Below are 18,225 nucleotides of genomic sequence, written 5' to 3' on the forward strand. Positions count from 1 at the left end.
GTGATGGGCCCGCTTCTCTTCTCTTCACCATCTTCATTACATCACTATGATCTGTCATTCAAAAACATGGATTTTTCCATCACTGTTATCATCTAGCTACAGTAGTGCCTCCGGGCTCGGTGCTGGACCCGCTTCTCTTCTCTTCTCCATCTATATTACATCACTCGGATCTGTCATTCAGAAACATGGATTTTCCCATCACTGTTATCATCTCGCCACTGGAGTACCTCAGGGCTCGGTGCTGGGTCCGCTTCTCTTCTCCATCTACATTACATCACTAGGATTTGTCATTCAAAAACATGGATTTTTCCATCACTGTTATAATCTAGCTACTGGAGTGCCTCCGGGCTCGGTGCTGGGCCCGCTTCTCTTCTCTTCTCCATCTACATTACATCACTAGGATCTGTCAATCAGAAATATGGATTTTAGAAAACATGGATTTTTCCATCACTGTTATAATCTAGCTACTGGAGTGCTGCGGGGCTCGGTGCTGGGTCCTCTTCTCTTCTCCATTTACATTACATCACTAGGATCTGTCTATCAAAAACATGGATTTTTCCATCACTGTTATCATCTAGCTACTGGAGTGCCTCAGGGCTCGGTGCTGGGCCCGCTTCTCTTCTCTTCTCCTTCTGCATTACATCATTAGGATCTGTCATTCAAAAACATGGATTTTTTCCATCACTGTTATCATCTAGCTACTGGAGTACCTCCAGGCTCAGAGCTGGGCTGCTTCTCTTCTCTTCTCCATCTACATCACATCACTAGGATCTGTCATTCAAAAACATGGATTTTTCCATCACTGTTATCATCTAGCTACTGGAGTGCCTCAGGAATCGGTGCTGGGCCCACTTCTCTTCTCCATCTACATTACATCACTAGGATCTGTCATTCAGAAATATGGATTTTCAAAAACATGGATTTTTCCATCACTGTTATCATATAGCTACTGGAGTGCCTCAGGGCTCTCTGCTGGGCCCGCTTCTCTTCTCTTCTCTTCTCTTCTCTTCTCTTCTCTTCTCTTCTCCATCTACATCACTAGGATCTGTCATTCAGAAATATGGATTTTCAAAAACATGGATTTTCCCCATCACTGTTTTCATCTAGCTACTGGAGTGCCTCAGGGCTCGGTGCTGGGCCCACTTCTCTTCTCCATCTACATTACATCACTAGGATCTGTCATTCAGAAATATGGATTTTCAAAAACATGGATTTTTCCATCACTGTTATCATGTAGCTACTGAAGTGCCTCAGGGCTTTCTGCTGGGCCCGCTTCTCTTCTCTTCTCTTCTCTTCTCTTCTCTTCTCTTCTCCATCTACATTACATCACTAGGATCTGTCATTCAGAAATATGGATTTTCAAAAACATGGATTTTCCCCATCACTGTTTTCATCTAGCTACTGGAGTGCCTCAGGGCTCGGTGCTGGGCCCACTTCTTTTCTCCTCTCCATCTACATTATATCATTAGGATCTGTCATTCAAAAAACATGGTTTTTCCTATCACAGATATGCTGATGACACACAACTCTACCTGTCATTCCAGCATGATGATCCAATAGTAGCTGTTGACAACTCGACTTTACTGACAAACATATCTTGCCGGATGAAGAACCACCACCTTCAGCTAAACCTTGTGAAAACAGAACCGCTCATTCTCTCAGCCAACCCAGTATTTAATCACTGCTTCTCCATCAGGTAGATTCGTCAACCATAACTCCACCCAGGACGGCCAGGAACCTCAGAGTTGTAATTGACGATCAGTTAAACTTCACAGTCCACATAGCTAGTTTTGCCTTCTACAACATTAGGAGGATCAGGCCCTTCCTATCAGAGCTACACAACTCTTATCCAAGCTTTTGTTCTCTCCAGACTGGACTTGTAATGCTCTCTTGGCAGGCGTTGGCTAGACAAAGTTGAGATATGCTTAACTTTATTTAAATGACTTTCAGGAGTGACAACCAATAGGAGTGAAGTCTGTGGACATGATCCGTCACTCCTGTAGAGTTCAGTGGCAAGACAGAGGAAAGTTATTTTAGTGGTCAGCAACTTTCCTGTAATTTATGACATGTCTCTGTGTGCATAAGGTGGTTCTTGCCACGCTGACTCGGAGTCTGAAGGGTTTTGTGAACACAGATAAATTGGCTGCAGGTAAATAGCCACAATGGCAAAGAACACTAGCTGTTGGAATACATTTTGTCTGAATGTGTGAAAATGTTTTGCTGTAAACCAAAAATTATAGCCCATCCCAGCCCATCATGAGAGTCAAGCAGCTCTGGTTTTTAGCAGTTCATATTTTGGATGTGTGATGTATGATATATGGTTAAAGTCATAAAGCAAATTCTTAGCCTTCCAGCAAAGATGTGTCGATCTGTCATGCAATGCATGTTTTGCATTTAGGTTAATGGTTTTAAGTCTCCAATGTGTTAGAATGGCCTCACAAAGAGGAGTCACAGTTGTCCGACCCCATTGAGTCTGAGCAATAAAAAGCAACACTGACGCAATGACTTATTTAATAGTTCACCGTCATATTCTGAAGAGAATATGCCCCCGAATTTTGGTGCTCAGTATTACCCTTGGGCTCAAATTTCATAATCATTCGTCTCCATCAAGTTTGCAAGGGTCTATAAATGTCTACAGTAATACGAACGATGGCTCAAGGGATGTACCGCCTCTCAACGCAGCGTTCACTGCAAAATTTATTTATTTTCCCACTGATGTTACTCTTACCATTTGTTACGGAGATTTTACCTTTTGACCAGAAACAAAGCATGTTTTCTTGGCTCTGATTCTGTTTTTTTTCTCCTTACGAATGCCTTGCATTGAAATGCTGTGTAATGCAGAGCATATTGTATGGCTGCCTCTTCATTAAATGTCTTTTTGATTAACAGCTTTTGTGGTGGATTGTATGTGAAAGGTTTTCTTGGCTCTGTCTCATGTGGATTTTTGGATTTCAGGGGTGAAATCTCAGCGATGTGGAGTGGGTGGCCTTGATGTGTAATGTTTGATTTCTGAGGAACTGAAGCTAGTTTTGCATGGTCGGGCCGAACGGTAAGGAACAATTCCAATTATATTTCCACTTGAGCTTGGTTCGGCTCTGCATGATTACATACTGTCCCGTTCTCCGCCCAGTAATTCTCAGCATGCTTGGCTAACCGAGAACGGTTTGGCCTGACGAAGGAAAAGCGGCTTTATTTTTTTTTTTAGATCAATTTTTAATGTATTATTTATCCAGAGCCACTTAGCCTATATTGTATACATTTATCAGTTCATGCATTGCTTGGAAATCAATCCCAGGATCTTGGTGTTGCAAGCGTCATGTTTTATACAGGAATAACCCTATGGATTAAAGAGTTATTCTGGTGGTCACTATATTAGAAAAAAAAAAAAAGTCCAGTGGGAACCTTATAGATCTCTAGGGTTCTTGACTCAGTTTTAAAGAGCACGTTATGCCAAAAGATTCTATATATGGAGAAATGTCATTAATGATTGTATAATACTTGGACATTTAATTAATTAGAAACTTAAACGTCTATGGAACCTTTTAATTCAGTGGTTCTCAATCCAATGTTCTGATTGATCGGGTCCCTACGCACTATGCTCACTACTCCCTACTTGAAGTTCACTTCAGAACTGCTGACCAATCAGAGCACAGTGTGCTTTTCAGAAGGAGGGGCTTCATAGAGACAGAACTAATCAGGACTGTGTTTCTCAAAAGCATCGTTAGCCAACTATGGTCTCAAGTTCCGTCATTAGCTCAACGGGTGAGTGTTTCCTGACAACATCGTTCCAACGAACATTGGCAAAGATCATCGCAGAGCTGTGTGTTTGGAGAGATATATCTCGAGATGTGGTTAGAAGCAGAGTTTCATGTTTGCATGACATGTGGACTCAATAAATCCTGATCTTGAGCAAAATAGGCCAGCTGACATTCAGTGTCTTTTATTTAGAACACATACAAATGTCATTTACGTCTTTGAGTTTGTCAAGAGATTTTAACCGTAGTTTTTGAAGAGTGCGCATGTGTGAACGAGCTCTTGTGCGTAAGAGACAACTCTATGATTGAATCTGGAAATAAAGCAAAATAACAACAAAACAACAAAATTAGAAATGAAGAAAATAACAACAAAATTAGAAATGAAGAGTTCAGATGCAAAAGCCTCTAAGTGCCATTTGAAATTTTCTTCTAAAATGACCATTTTTATCAAGCCTGTATATTTAAGTTCAGTTATTTCACTTAAATGACAATTAATAGGTAATCTTCATTGCCATTTAAGTGAAATTACTGAACTTAAATATACAAGCTTGATAAAAATGATCATTTTAGAAGAAAATTTCAAATGGCACTTAGAGGCTTTTGCATCTGAACTCTTCAAATATTCCTCAAATGCCATTTAGAGCAAAACATCTAGGAGTAATTCAGTCTCAAACAGATTCATTAAAAGTAGTTATTACTCCTGCGTGATATCATTAACCAAAAAGGTTAAGCGACCAATATGCGACAATATGGTTTTGGGAATCAGTCGTGGCGAGCTAGTTGATTTCTGATGAAAAACAGTCCAGAGCGTTACATACAGACTGGGAAGAGAGGAGCCACAACAATGGAGAATATGAGGGGAATAATCAATATTCAAGCAGGAAAACCTGTTCTAGTAGAGCCTGAGAACAACATTAAGACTTGTAAATGAGCATGTAAATCCAGAAATACAGAAAATGTTCAGGTTAAGACTATGTGTGTTTTTTAAAAAAAAGTGTTTATATGTGTCGAATCGCACGTTCCAGGCGTTTTCTCCTCCTGCTGCTGTTGGGGTCAGTGGGAATTGCAATTGGCAACAACATGCAAATGAAACAAATTCCTTTAATGCAAACATTAGCCTTCCCGTTCTATGAATGGGGTCGATATCTGGGTGGGGTAATAATGAAACCAAAAACAAAACTATTGAATCATCTTAGTTTCCTGAAAGAATGCACAATAGAGCTTACCGTGTCAAGGACACGTCAAAATACAGAGAGAGTGTGTGAAAGTGATTTGTGTGACGTTTCCAATGTTGCTTGACATTCCAGGGCATTGAGTTAAAAACAACGGGACTTTTCTTCAGAAATCAAATGAAATAATTCCTGTTCAATTAAATGTCAGAGAATGATACTGCGATATGGTCATACATCAGCCACATATTTCAGCGCAAAACAATCTGAGATCATTCCACAGAAAGCATATGTCAGAGAGCATAGGATTTGAAGACGACAAGTTGTGACATATTATCTTACAATCAAGTCCCATTTGAGTTTAGCTTTAATCCACTCTTAAAAGTTCTATATAGAATCTTAGGGCCCGTCCACACGAAGAAGCCTTTCGCTGTATACGTATACATTTTTTGTCGTATTGGCGTTTCGTCCACACGGATCTGGCGTTTTGGGATAGTGAAACCGCTATTTTTGAAACCGGGTCCCAGGGTGGATAAAACTTGAAAACAAGTCATTCAGTCATTTGGTAACACTTTACTTGATGGGGTGTGAATAAGACTGGCATGACAACTTCATAACCATGACATGGCATATGTCATGAATATGATGTAGGGTTTATGCATCATGTTTATGACAACTGTCATTAAGTTTCATTCGCTCAATTATGACATTTTGAATGCAAATATGACACTTTTTTTAAGATGTCTTTGTTATGACATCTTGACATAAACCATAACATCATAACCTGTCAGTGTCTTTGTCATGACAACTTGACATAAAATTAAGTTAAACTGTCATGTGGTTGGCTGTCATGAGGCCATTATAACTGTCATGAATATTTTTTGTGACCTCAACTACAGTTGTACACATTGAATTTGTCATTAAAAAGTTTATAATGGCTTCATGATAGCCAATGTCAAAAACAACCACATGACAGTTTAATGTAATGTTAAACAAAGCTAGGTGGTTTCATAAGTTTGAAAATTAATCTGCTATGTCATGTTTATGACAGGTTGTGTTGTCTTAGTAATGTCAAGTTGTCATGACAAAGACACTGACAGGTTATGATGTATTTTTTTATGTCAAGGTGTCATTACAAAGACATCTCAAACAATGTCATATTTGCATTAATTGCACTTAATGACAGTTCTCATAAACATGCATAAAACTTCCTTCATATTCATAACATGTCATGTCATGATTATGAAGGTATCATGTTAGTCTTATGCACACCCTTTAAACATGCAAATATAATGCAATCATTTAAATAATTTATTTGTACATAGAACCTTTCTGACATGAAGCCAGATTTTAGCCTCTGCTTAGAACGCTCTGTTAGAAGGGGCGTGTCTGCTGTGGGATTCAATGTAACCGCCCACTGCTGTGATTGGCTGACATGCTTGCATATGAAATAGCTACATATTACATGTGAAACTATCTTGAATATGTTTTACTACAGCTATTATACGTTTTTACTATTACAGATATCGAGATTACTGAATCGCACCACTTTTAGCCAGGATCGATATTGTCCCCACCACTTTTGAAACATCTCTCGCGGCACGGATGTAAATTATACATAAATCATCTCTAGTTAACTAGCAGAGCATTCATTTAGTTCGTTTCTTTAAATAAGAGGCGATCTAGCGCTGAAATGTGTTGCTTTTGAAAACAAGTGATCAAAGTGCTCGTTGCCGCTGCGATCAGTGGCGTGGATACAGTTCTCTTGTGGCTCGCGCTGTCGCACACAGTCTTCACACGGACTCGCGCTTTAATCCGTTGTGGAGACTATATTCGATCCGGTGAAATCACAAAGTAAAATGCACAGAAACATACAACTGATAAACATAATCGGTTTTAGAGAAAAAAAAAATGATACGAGTGCGGAGAACCCAGAACCTCTGTCACGCATGGCAAAAGTTCTGCCACTGGACTAATGAAATACTTGTGTGTCATTGTCAGATCTCTGTATTTCGTCACGTGAAAATTCTTGCCACAAACACGTATTACATCTCATTAAACGACAAATGAAACACAATGTATTAGTTTAATTGATTGCTAGACATCGATATGTTATTGTACATTTATAATACAAATAATCTGCCAGAGCTTCGTTGTGCAGTGTAACGGAGTTTCTGTTCTCCCGCTCTCGTCGAGGTAAAAAGCTGCACTTGAACACATCGAGAGAACTACAGGCGACAGCTGTCCGTTCTGCACCTGCGTTTTATAAGCCAACTGTCTATTTCTGCAGATATAACGTTATTAGTCTATATTCGTCATTCAAAAAGGAAAACCGACGCTGCCGGGGCTGCAGATACACATAACGTAAACAAAGCAGCACGTGCTTACCCTTTAGAATATCAATCCTGCTAAACACTTTCTTTAAATAAGATTATTTTCATCCTACTCAATGAAACGATGTGAAGTTGATAATAGTCTGGCTTGACTTACTGATGCATAAACAGTATCGAACGATTTTGAGAGAAAGATTAACTTACCTGTCTTCTGCCCGTTTGGACCATACAAAACTTTGAGAGTTGAGTCGGCGCATTTCCAGAGAAAAAAAAATGAACCCATTGTTTCTTCAGAGGCGCAGATGAAGGAACTAAAAAATACTTTTGTGTTCATTTGTACATCCGAACACTGAGCAACTGCCATGCTTCGCTCGTTTGCAAGCCATGATATGTCTGGAGGAAAAACTCAAATATCCTATTTCTCTAGGAAAAAATAAAATCGCACATGCACGTGTTCGTACTTCCTGTTCCTAGCTCGTTTTCTCATCGTCGGGCCAAATTCTCTGGGCGGGCAAAGCAGAGAAAGGGGAGTAACCTTTCCCCTATATGACGTTATATAGGGGGAGATTCTAGATCAGCGCGTCTGAGATGCAGACGGATGCAGAGAAGAGAAAAATAGGCAAAGCTCGGTTTACACTGATTGAAAATTCTAGACACGAGAGGAGCAAATACAGTCTAGGGGAACTCATATTAATGTTAAAAAACCTCAGAAAATGAAAATGTCATGTCAGGGGACCTTTAAAATTTTGTCTTAATTGAACCTTTTTTTCTAAGAGTGAGATTTTGCTCCGAACTTTTCAAATGAAATGGGAAGAAAAGGACATTGCAAACTACTGTAAATGCGGCCTCCCAGATAGCAAACTGACATTGAATCAACGTGGAAATATGACATCGAAACAACGTTGATCTGACATTGTTTTGCTCATCGAATTAACGTTGAACCAACGTCAGACGCGTCATTCTTTCAAAACTAACGGAAAATCAACTTGAAATCAACGCGTTGTTTCAACGTTATGAAAGCAAACCAATTTTCGATTTTCATTTAGCTTTGAAGAATGCCGAGTCTGACGTTGGTTCAACGTTAATTCGATGAGCAAAATCAACGTTGTTTCAGTGTCATGAGAGACGTCGTTTCCACGTTGATTCAATGTCAGTTTGCTCTCTGGGCTATGACCACCTCACGGTTTTCAGGTTTTAAAAACAAAATATTTACTTTTAAAGGGCACCTATTTTGGCATTTAAAATGCTCCTAATATTGTTCTGGGAGTCCCCAACAACAGTTTTACATGAATGCACTGACAAAAAACACTTTTGTTGTCTTATAATATGCATTTATTTTTACCTGATTTGCTCACCGACTCCCAAATGATTCGTGCAACGACTAATTTTTCCAAACCACTCCTTTGCATGACGCTAATCGGCGGTGATTGGTCAAATGACCCAGTCAGTTATTGTTTGTTAGCCCAACGCATACACATATTGATAAAGCACTGCAGTACTACAAGACGCTCTATTCTTTATAACAACTCCAATAACAGCGACAAACATTTCACATATTAAAAAAAAATGGACATTGAGACCTAGAAGCTGCGCTGAGCGTAACTAACACACACACACACGCACACACATACTTATTGCACCTTCCCTCCTCGCGCCCCGAGGAAGCTGATCCATATACACTGGGTACTGAGACCTCCTTCAAGAACAACCGGCTTGCGAATCCACATTTGAATTCATTTATGTTTTTGAATGATTCGTCATTAAAATGATGAGAACACAATCGGGCTATACTGTATCGTTGCAAATATGAACTCTAACCACTGATTCTTCACATGCTCGTCCCTGGGCAATGAAAACAAGTGGCTGAACTGTCTTTGCATTTTAGAACACAGCGTCTTCTCGACATGATGCAGCTGAAGTTTTTGTGTTCTATATTTCAAGTTTACACTTCCGTCTGCGCGCCGCAGTAACTGGGCGCGGCCAAAATACTGATGTTTCGTATCTACGTCACTACGAAATAGCTAATGACTCGTTTCAAAAACAATTCATTTCATAGACTCAGAGTCGACTCTCACTTTTGAAAGACAATAACTTTATATACGGTGCACTTTCAGATATAAATCTTTGCAGGATATTTTTATTCCCTTAGAGCTATATTCCACACCACTTGAACAGTCATTTTCAAAAATCTATGATAGGGGCTCTTTAAATCTTATAAAGATGCAGTCCAGGGGGTCTATCTTGCACCCGGCGCAAATGACTTTATACAGAAACGCATGTATCGTTCCAATTTTGCAAGCGCGCAAAGCGGGATTTTTTCCTCCACAGACGCACGTCAGTAAACTAGGAAATGAACTTGTGCTCCCTGGGCGGATCGGCGCAAAAAGGAGGCGTGTTTCTGCGCAAACATTCCCTGGTGCTATTTTACACTTCCAGAAAACAATTGCACCACTGACCAGAAAAAAAACTGTTCCAAAGTCAGTGGCGCATTGCGCGTTGTTCATAATGCTATTTTAAGCGCACATGCTTGGCCATAATATAGCGGGTGCACAGCGCGCATACACTTTGATTCTCTCATCAACACAGATGCAGGAGTTTTTATTTTTGCAAATCATACATTATAACAAGGAAAAATGTTAACACATGAGGGGAATCATTGTGCTTTGCATGAAGATGAAAAAACCTTATTACCCATTTTTTAAGGCTAATTGTAGTACTAAAGGATCAGACCTGTTTGCCTAATAGTGGCAAGAAACATACGTATATAATGTTTAACCGATGCTGATGTACGAGGGTTTCTCCCATCCCCACACAACGTCACTTCTCTCTTTTACTGCCCTGACAAGAATGTCGGTCTCATCGGTCTCAAACCCGCCGTTATAATAACAATCTGTCATGCAACATGTGCACCTGTTCTTAAAGGGTATGTTGGGTGGCACTCTGATTGGTTTATTTCTTGTTATGCCCAAACCACACCTATGAATAATGAAGCTACTTCAGACCAACCTCTTTTAGATTTGTGCCAGGCGCAAGAGGCATTTATCCCGCCGGGAAAATAGCAACAGCGCCGGGACCTGCCCACAAAGTTCCTTGCGCTTTGCGCTTTGACACTTGCGTTTCAGGATCGTTAAAATAGGGCCCCAGGTGTTTGGGTTTAAAATGATCCTTGCTTAATGATTTTTAGAGTAGGTGAGCCTCTTAAAAGTTTGTTTTACAACGTTTAACTTGAGGGTGTTTATTGACTTTTCTCTATTTTTCATGTGGCTCCATTCATATTCTGTAGTATAATGAAAGTTTGGGCCTGTTTCAGTGAAACACAACCTCATAGCTTTCAAAACCTTGCCATAATTACCACAATTTACAACAATCAAATCTGACTGAATGACTTGACCAATTATATATGTTTATAAAAAAGCTTGCTTTGTAGACACTGTAAAAACAAACACTGCCACCGGGACCAACGATTTGTAAATGTACACTACTGTGTTTTTTTTTTTTTTTAATTCTAAAGAAATACTTTTATTCAGCAAAGATGCATTAAATTGATCAAAAGTGACAGTAAATTAATTTATGATGTTACAAAAGATTCCATTTCAAATAAACGGTTCTTTTGATTTTTTTAAATTCATTAAAAAATCTGAAAATGTATCATAATTGTCTAAAAAAAATCTGAGTTTTCATCAATGATAATAATCATAAATGTTTCACTGAAGACTGAAGTAATGATGCTGAAAATCACAGGAATAAATTACTGTACACTTTACATTGTAATAATATTCCTCTTTGCTATGCCTAAATATTGAGTTCAGCGACTCTCATATAATAACGCAGTCATATAGTGATGAGAAAGGGTGTATCAGTTTGGGGTGTTTCATATTGCATGAGTAATGTGCTCTCAACAGCCACATGTGTGTGATCTCACGTGTAGATCTGATATTGAAAATGTTGTACATAAAGCATTTCAGCATGATGTCATGAGTTAGACACAGGGCACAGAAAATCCACCTTGACAAATGGCATCATGTTTGGAGTCGTAACCAAACCGAATGCAACAATGCAAGCCAACGTGAAATCAGTCGAGTAAGAAGATAGCTGTGATTCTGAAGACGTCAAACACCACGATGACCGTCAGTCAGTGTGTTTGCAGACAAATGTGTGTCAACCCTGTGATTCAGAGCCATTTAGTCGCTGCCACATTCACATCTAAAAGGTCATATAGTGAGGTGAAGTGGGAAAGTGACAGACCTCCATGCACCAGCACAGGGTCACACACGTGCGCTGATTAGCGGATATTGTGAGTGATTGTGGAAACCAGATGCGTGGAAGCGCCTCAAACCACAGCATGTTTCCTTCATTACACCATATTCTCTATGTGAATGCAGACGACCTGATTCACAGGTGAAACTCGAAAACAAGAATATTGTGTAAAAGTTAATTTATTGCAGTAATTCAACTTAAAAGGTGAAACTAATATATTATATAGACTCATTACATGCGAAGTGAGATATTTCAAGCCTTTATTTGTTATAGTTTTGATGATTAAGGCTTACAGATACCCCATATTGATAGCACACATTGATGGCCTAAGACACGTAACGAGCGGTTTGTGTGAGAAAACGAACAGTATTTATATCATTTTTACCTTGTGTAACCACAGCCATGTCCAATTGATCTGACGGCACGGGCGCTTCGGCCTAAACATATTTAGATATACAGGAAATCGCAATGGAAAACGATCTAAATATGTTTAGTGAAAGGTAAAAATTCCGAAATCTCCATGTAAACAATGAGTGACGTACACGTGCAAGTGATCACTTACACAGCAGTCAAATAGACAGAAGCGCCCGTGCCTTCAGATCAGTTGGGCATGGCTGTGGTTACAAAAACGATATAAATAATGTTCGTTTTCTCACATAAACCACTTGTTTTGTGTCTTAGGCCAAAAATGTGTACTTATGAGTCATTAAATGAAATCATGTTTAATTTTGACTTCTCTGTGCATGCTCTTTGAGATGAAATGAGGACGGACCCCCTAAACCTGCATTATGTAAGGGTTAATGCCCGACGAGGTGTCCATTGTCAGGTTTTAATGGACGACGGCGAGGCGTGAACCGGCCGACGCGCAGCGGAGGACGGTTGCCTCCGCCGAAGTCCTTTAAAACCTGACAATGGACACCTCGGAGGGCATTAACCCGCTTATACCATGGTCACTTGTCAAATAAAACATTTTTAAAACATTAGTTTATATTTTAATTAGGCTAAATCTAGTTTTTACAAATAATAACTTGCCTGGCGGTTTATTTAGCAACCGGAGATATTTAGTCCGCTCAGCTTGTAGAACCCTTCAGTTTCAAAAATGCATTTTTTTTTCATGAAACACAAAGGTTGGCATAGTTATTTTTTTATTACACATAAAACAATTAATCAAACAAACAAAAAAAAAATTAGTTCTGAGCACCAGCGATTTGCGCTTATAGAGGGCAATAAATTAATCAGATCAAAGAGAGGGTAATTTGCCTACATGCTAGCTTGTTTTATTTACAATTAATTTCAACGTTTCCATTTATAGTGCAATTTGAAAAAGTCGGCCAGTCAGGAGGATCCTCAAAAGCTGGGTAACGTTACTGCTGCCCATGATGGGCACTTGATGCAGACAGTAAGTTACGTTGCTCCAGCTTCGTCTCTCACGGAGAGACGGAGCCCAGTAAGCCCGCAGACTGCTCTCGCATCGATGTCCTGTCACCGACATTATTTGATGGCTCCAGCATCGGAGAGTCTACCTATGCCAGTCGTCAAAGTTGCCATATTCTCCATAAATGTTAAACGAAGTAACGAAGTCGCTCATTGTTGTATTTAGGCTATAGTAATGCGTTAGATCTAACGTTAGATGTTTGTTTTGATAGAGCGTTTGACTGCCTGTTGCTATGGTTACTCACAGCTGTTGTAGGCAGCGCATTTATTTATAAATTTCGAATGGTAAAAAGGCAGTTTCACCAGAACTACTTTACTAGGTGTCCTCTATCACTTTTTAACGGACACCCTGCAGCCAATCAGAATCGAGTATTCACCCAGACCATGGTATAAATGACTGATAGACAACAACTGATAGACTGAGGCTGATGTAGGAACAGGAGGAGTTGCCTGTTCCAGTCGGGGAACCTGGACTGGCTCGAGCTGAGGCGGACAGCTGGTGCATGTGCTCTTGGTCAAAGAGCCCGAACTGGCTCGAGCTGAGGCGGACTGCTGTGTATGTGCTCTCAGTCGAGGAGCCTGGACTGACTCGAGCTGAGGCGGACTTCTGTGTATGTGCTCTCACTTTGAACTACGAACACAGAAAGAGTCCGTCTGCTGCAGAGAATTTCAACAATGGCAATTTCTCCTGGACGAAATCTCTGAATCAGAAGAGCACACTGACATTTGTGTTGTGATGTGAACCATCCTAGTTTGTCCTGACTGAACATCCAGGTATCATGCAGTAATTCACCATATAGAAATAAATACAAACGAGGAGTAATTCACAACGTTAACGGGGTTCGTTGTTGTGGGAAGAAGGAGGTGGGAAGCGGCGAACATTTAAACATTTTAATAGTAAAATGAACAAATAAAAAACGAAAGTATAAGTCAGCAGCCCCTCATTGACGACTGCTGTAACGTTACTCACAACAGAAACAAAAACATCATGAAATCAGGCCTGTTTCTCTCTCGATCTGCCATCGTCGCTCCTCATTGTGTTTTCGCTCCTCCGTGAGAGACGCGAGACCGGTGCGCGCCTCACAGGTGTCTTTCATTATCATTCACGCCACCAGCCTCGCGCCATCGTCTTACGTCCCTCGCCCTCGATCGTCCTGCTCGCCACAGCCAACTAACTGGGTGATTCTCACGAAACCATTAAAACACCACGGCACTAATGATTTTAAATATTAAACATGGTATTTAGTGATATAAAAAAGCATCACAATAAAGACAATACTGATCTCTACCTTGCACAATGTGTAATTTCAACATGGGAATAATTTTATTTTCTATTTTACTGTATTTTCTGCGAAAATTCTCATTACCGTAATGCGTCCAACTCAACTAAATGTATGTTATGTTGCAGTTTAAACAAATTAAAATAAAAAGAAATTAGAAAAACAATAAATGGATGTTCTATTAGATTATTTCAGATGGCAGAAAAAATAATTTACTGAATATTCATGTATAATAAAAATGTAAAAAAGCAGGATAATGACTTGTCCATGACTGCGGTTCTCATGCTCCGCAACATTTTTTGAGGACTGTTAAAACGCACATTCAGAATTTAAATAAAGTATGATTTTGAATAAAGAAGGACATGGGCCAGTTCCTTCAAGATGGCTACTAGGTAAGAAGATCTCTTTATATTTCTCCAATTAAATGTAAATATTCACTTGTCAGAATGTGTACGCGACATTTTGATTATCATTACCGAAACGAGTAGTTTTCTACATTTAGAAAAAGGATAGATTTACAATTTTTTTATAAAAATGTACTTCATTAATGTCTAATTATATGCACTGAGTAAAAAATTAGAAAGTCATCATGGATTCTCTTTTGTTAGCAAAACATACCAAGGTACCTCATCCTCCGAAACACCATTCTCATATACTGCAACCATTTAGGGCAAGTTGCGGTAGAGAGAACTTCTGTTTCGGAAATGAGAATTCAATCATTGCGTACTACTTTTGGATTAAATATGAATTTAATTTTTTTTTTAACTGTTGATATTTTGCTACATGATTTGTTTCATTGTAGGCAGTCAGCAAGTGAGAAAAAAAGTTAGCCAGGTTGACAAAGTTCAGGGAAAAAATATAGAGCAACCCAGAACTGCTCGAGGAGTACAGAAGGAAGGAGAGAGAGCGGTTAGGTTTGGAGATGTTGCAGGTGTAATCAGCAATAAACACTTTACAGTCCTATAAAATGTACAGGAGTGTGCACCAACCCACCCAGCAACACACAACACAGCCTTTTACCCACTATAATAACAGGGCTATATAAATACATTTTCAGCAGATTAATATTAATAAAAAAAAACTTTAAAAACTTCAATAGTTTTAATTAATACGTTAATAATTATAGTTCTAACCCTAACTATCTTGTTCCTGAAAACGTCTGTTAGGTCTACCTAAAAAACTTGAAACACTCTTTATTTCAGTTGTATCTTTATTCTATTGTATTTATTTGTTCTTCTGTTCACTGCAAAACCCAACAAGTTAAGCTAACTCATTTCATTTGAGGAAACTGATTGCCTCAATTCAATTAAGTTTATAAAAACAATAGTTATGATGGAGTACTCTGAACTTATTTTACTCGAGTCCACTAAAACAATGATATTTCTTAATACACAATTAAACTTTACACTGCATTTAAATACTTTATAAAGCTGAAACTTCATTTATTGAGTAAAAACAGTGAAATAACAAACTTTAAATGAAATCAGAGCACTTGCAGTTACTGCTAGCTCCCAATATCACACATAAAGTAAAATACAATAAGTTGAGCTAATTCGTTTCATTTGAGGTAACCAATTGCCTCAATTCAATTAAGTTGATGAAAACAATAGTTATGAGTGAGCATTAGTGATGAACACCTGCTGTTAACCAGCAGAATCACAGAAGGAAAGATAAACCCAAGAAGTAAAGCTGTCTTCAGACACAGTCTTAGATGAAATCAAATGAAGATAAAAGATGATATTAAATCTCTGAAGATCTCTGCAGATTATTACTACTGACCAGATTGACTTTATATCTGTCAGACATCTACATAAGTTGCTATTGATAATGGACAGAGGCTTAGATGATTTTTTGATAGTGATGATGATGTATTGTTTCATTTAAAGACACCATGACAGTGGTCAGTGTTTGCTTTAGTTAGGCTCTTGACCCTTGACTTTATAGACCATTTCACAAGATGTAAACAACACTGGTCCAGAAGCACTTCCTGTTTCATTTTTTAACACTACATAAAAGCTGGGATAAAATACAACCAACAGAACATTTAAAACTGAATCAAAAAGTTAAACAAACATGTGAAATAAAGAAAACAGTTACAAACTGAAACAGGAAGTGCTTCTGGACCAGTGTTGTTTACATCTTGTGAAATGGTCTATAACACCAGCTTTTCTCTGGCTGTTGAAACTGAGTGTTTATAAAACACATTTGTTATAGAACAAAAGCCAAAAGGAAATATGATCTTGTGTTGATGGTTATGTTTTGATGATAAAAAATATTAATTAGTGACTTGATTCCTTGATCTTTTCAGAGCCTAATCTCTGATTAAACATTGATGTATTACTTGTATTATACATTATAGTAGAACTGTGAATCATCATATGAATCTCAACAATGGTGACCATTAAAAAATAATTCATGCTGGGAGCCATGGATAAGTTTTGTATAATGCTAGTACCCAGCATGCATTGCAGCTTGAGTCATTTTTAATTGTCACCATTGTTGAGATTCATATGCTGATCCTTGTTGTCTGTGTGAGTCTTGGTAATTCAATACATTGTCTGTAAAACTTTTTCTGCACAAACTGTTTGTAAAGTATTTCATAATATCTGATGGTCACAACACTGTCACTTGTAGAATCACAGTTTTGAATAAAACTAATTTAATATTGCCCTTTTAATCAGAGATTAGTCTCTGAATGAGATCAGTGAATCAAGTCTCTAAATGATGATTGTCACCATGAATCTTTAACAATCAACACCCATTCATACTTTTCCATGAATTTAGTGCCATAATTCTTTTATAAACACTCAGTTACTATAGACCTTATGTAGCCCCGCCCCTTTTCAGCTCTGCGCTCGTTGTCTTTTGACTTCCGGTCTGTATTTTCACAGCGATCTTGCATAGGTATGAATGAACTGCTCGTAAAAAAATCCCGGTCAACATTTGTTAAGACAACTGCTTTACAATGCTTATGATAAACATTAAAATGCTCATGGTAACTTTTGTTAACTCTACAATAAGTAAATTCACTTAACCAGCTAATTACTCCTCGACAGCGATGTCATGGAAATATACAGAGCGACCGCAAAACCGAAAGTTCAAAGACAATATTCTAAAGATGACGGCGCCCATGTTTCTCTGGTGCATAAGGTCTATAGCAGCCAAAGAAAAAAAAACTTGTATGCAAAAGTCAAGGGACAAGAGCACAACCAAAGAAAACACTGATCTCCATCATGGTGACCTTAAACAAAACTCAAATCATCAACTTCTAAACCTCTGTTATTTCTAATAAGAACTTCTGTAGATGGCAGTAATTAAGTCAAACTTTTTAATACTAAGGAGGCTGGTAATGTTGTTTGTGGAGATGTTTAATCCTCCTCTGCTGAGATCTTCAGAGATTTAAGATATTTTATCTTCGGTTGATTTCATTTAAGGCTGTGGCTGAAAGTCTGATGTAGTTCTTGTTTTTCTCTTTTCTTCAGATCATCACTTACAGTGTTGGGAAAGTTCACTTTCTACATGAACTAATTCAAAGTTCAGTTCGCACATTTTTAAATTAACTAGTTTAGGTCATAGTTCATACTTCAAAAAATGAACTAGTTCATTCAAAGTTCTTTTTTTCCATATGTTGTGAGCTTTTTATTATTATTATTGCCACAGCCCATACAACCACAGACAGCAAATATTTTATAGACGGGAAAAATTTGCACAGAAATGTAAGATTATTCCCATCCTCACCAACCTTGTCATACAATCAATTTAAAAAGCTCGCTGCTTTGTCGACAGCGGCCGTGCGGTGCGACACTCGTGTCTTGTGTTGCCAGATTGGGTGTTTTTTCTTTCGGTACATATTAAGGCCTGTTTAAGTGTGTTTTAGCCGGGTTTTTGGAAGGCTCTATAGAAATCTGGCACCCTATTGTCCGAAGTTAAACTGAGAGAGCGTGCGTTCACAGACACTAGAATGAACAAGTTCACAGTAACGTTCATCAGGCAGTTA

The 18,225-nt window shown here is 38.5% G+C and overlaps 1 protein-coding gene across 2 annotated transcripts in view; it reads left to right on the forward strand.

Moving 5' to 3' along the window:
• The window catches only part of angpt1 (angiopoietin 1), a 164,274-nt gene that overhangs the window by 42,520 nt on the left and 103,529 nt on the right, over positions 1-18,225 (forward strand). For both annotated transcript variants that reach the window (XM_089122927.1, XM_039659548.2), the window contains 2 exons: positions 1,545-1,696; positions 2,956-3,049. The gene's annotated coding sequence lies outside the window, so the exon portion shown is untranslated. The remainder of the gene's footprint in view (positions 1-1,544; positions 1,697-2,955; positions 3,050-18,225) is intronic.

This window comes from Pimephales promelas, chromosome 18, assembly GCF_988280905.1.
Source record: "Pimephales promelas chromosome 18, fPimPro1.hap1.1, whole genome shotgun sequence".
Taxonomy (NCBI): Eukaryota; Metazoa; Chordata; class Actinopteri; order Cypriniformes; family Leuciscidae; genus Pimephales; species Pimephales promelas.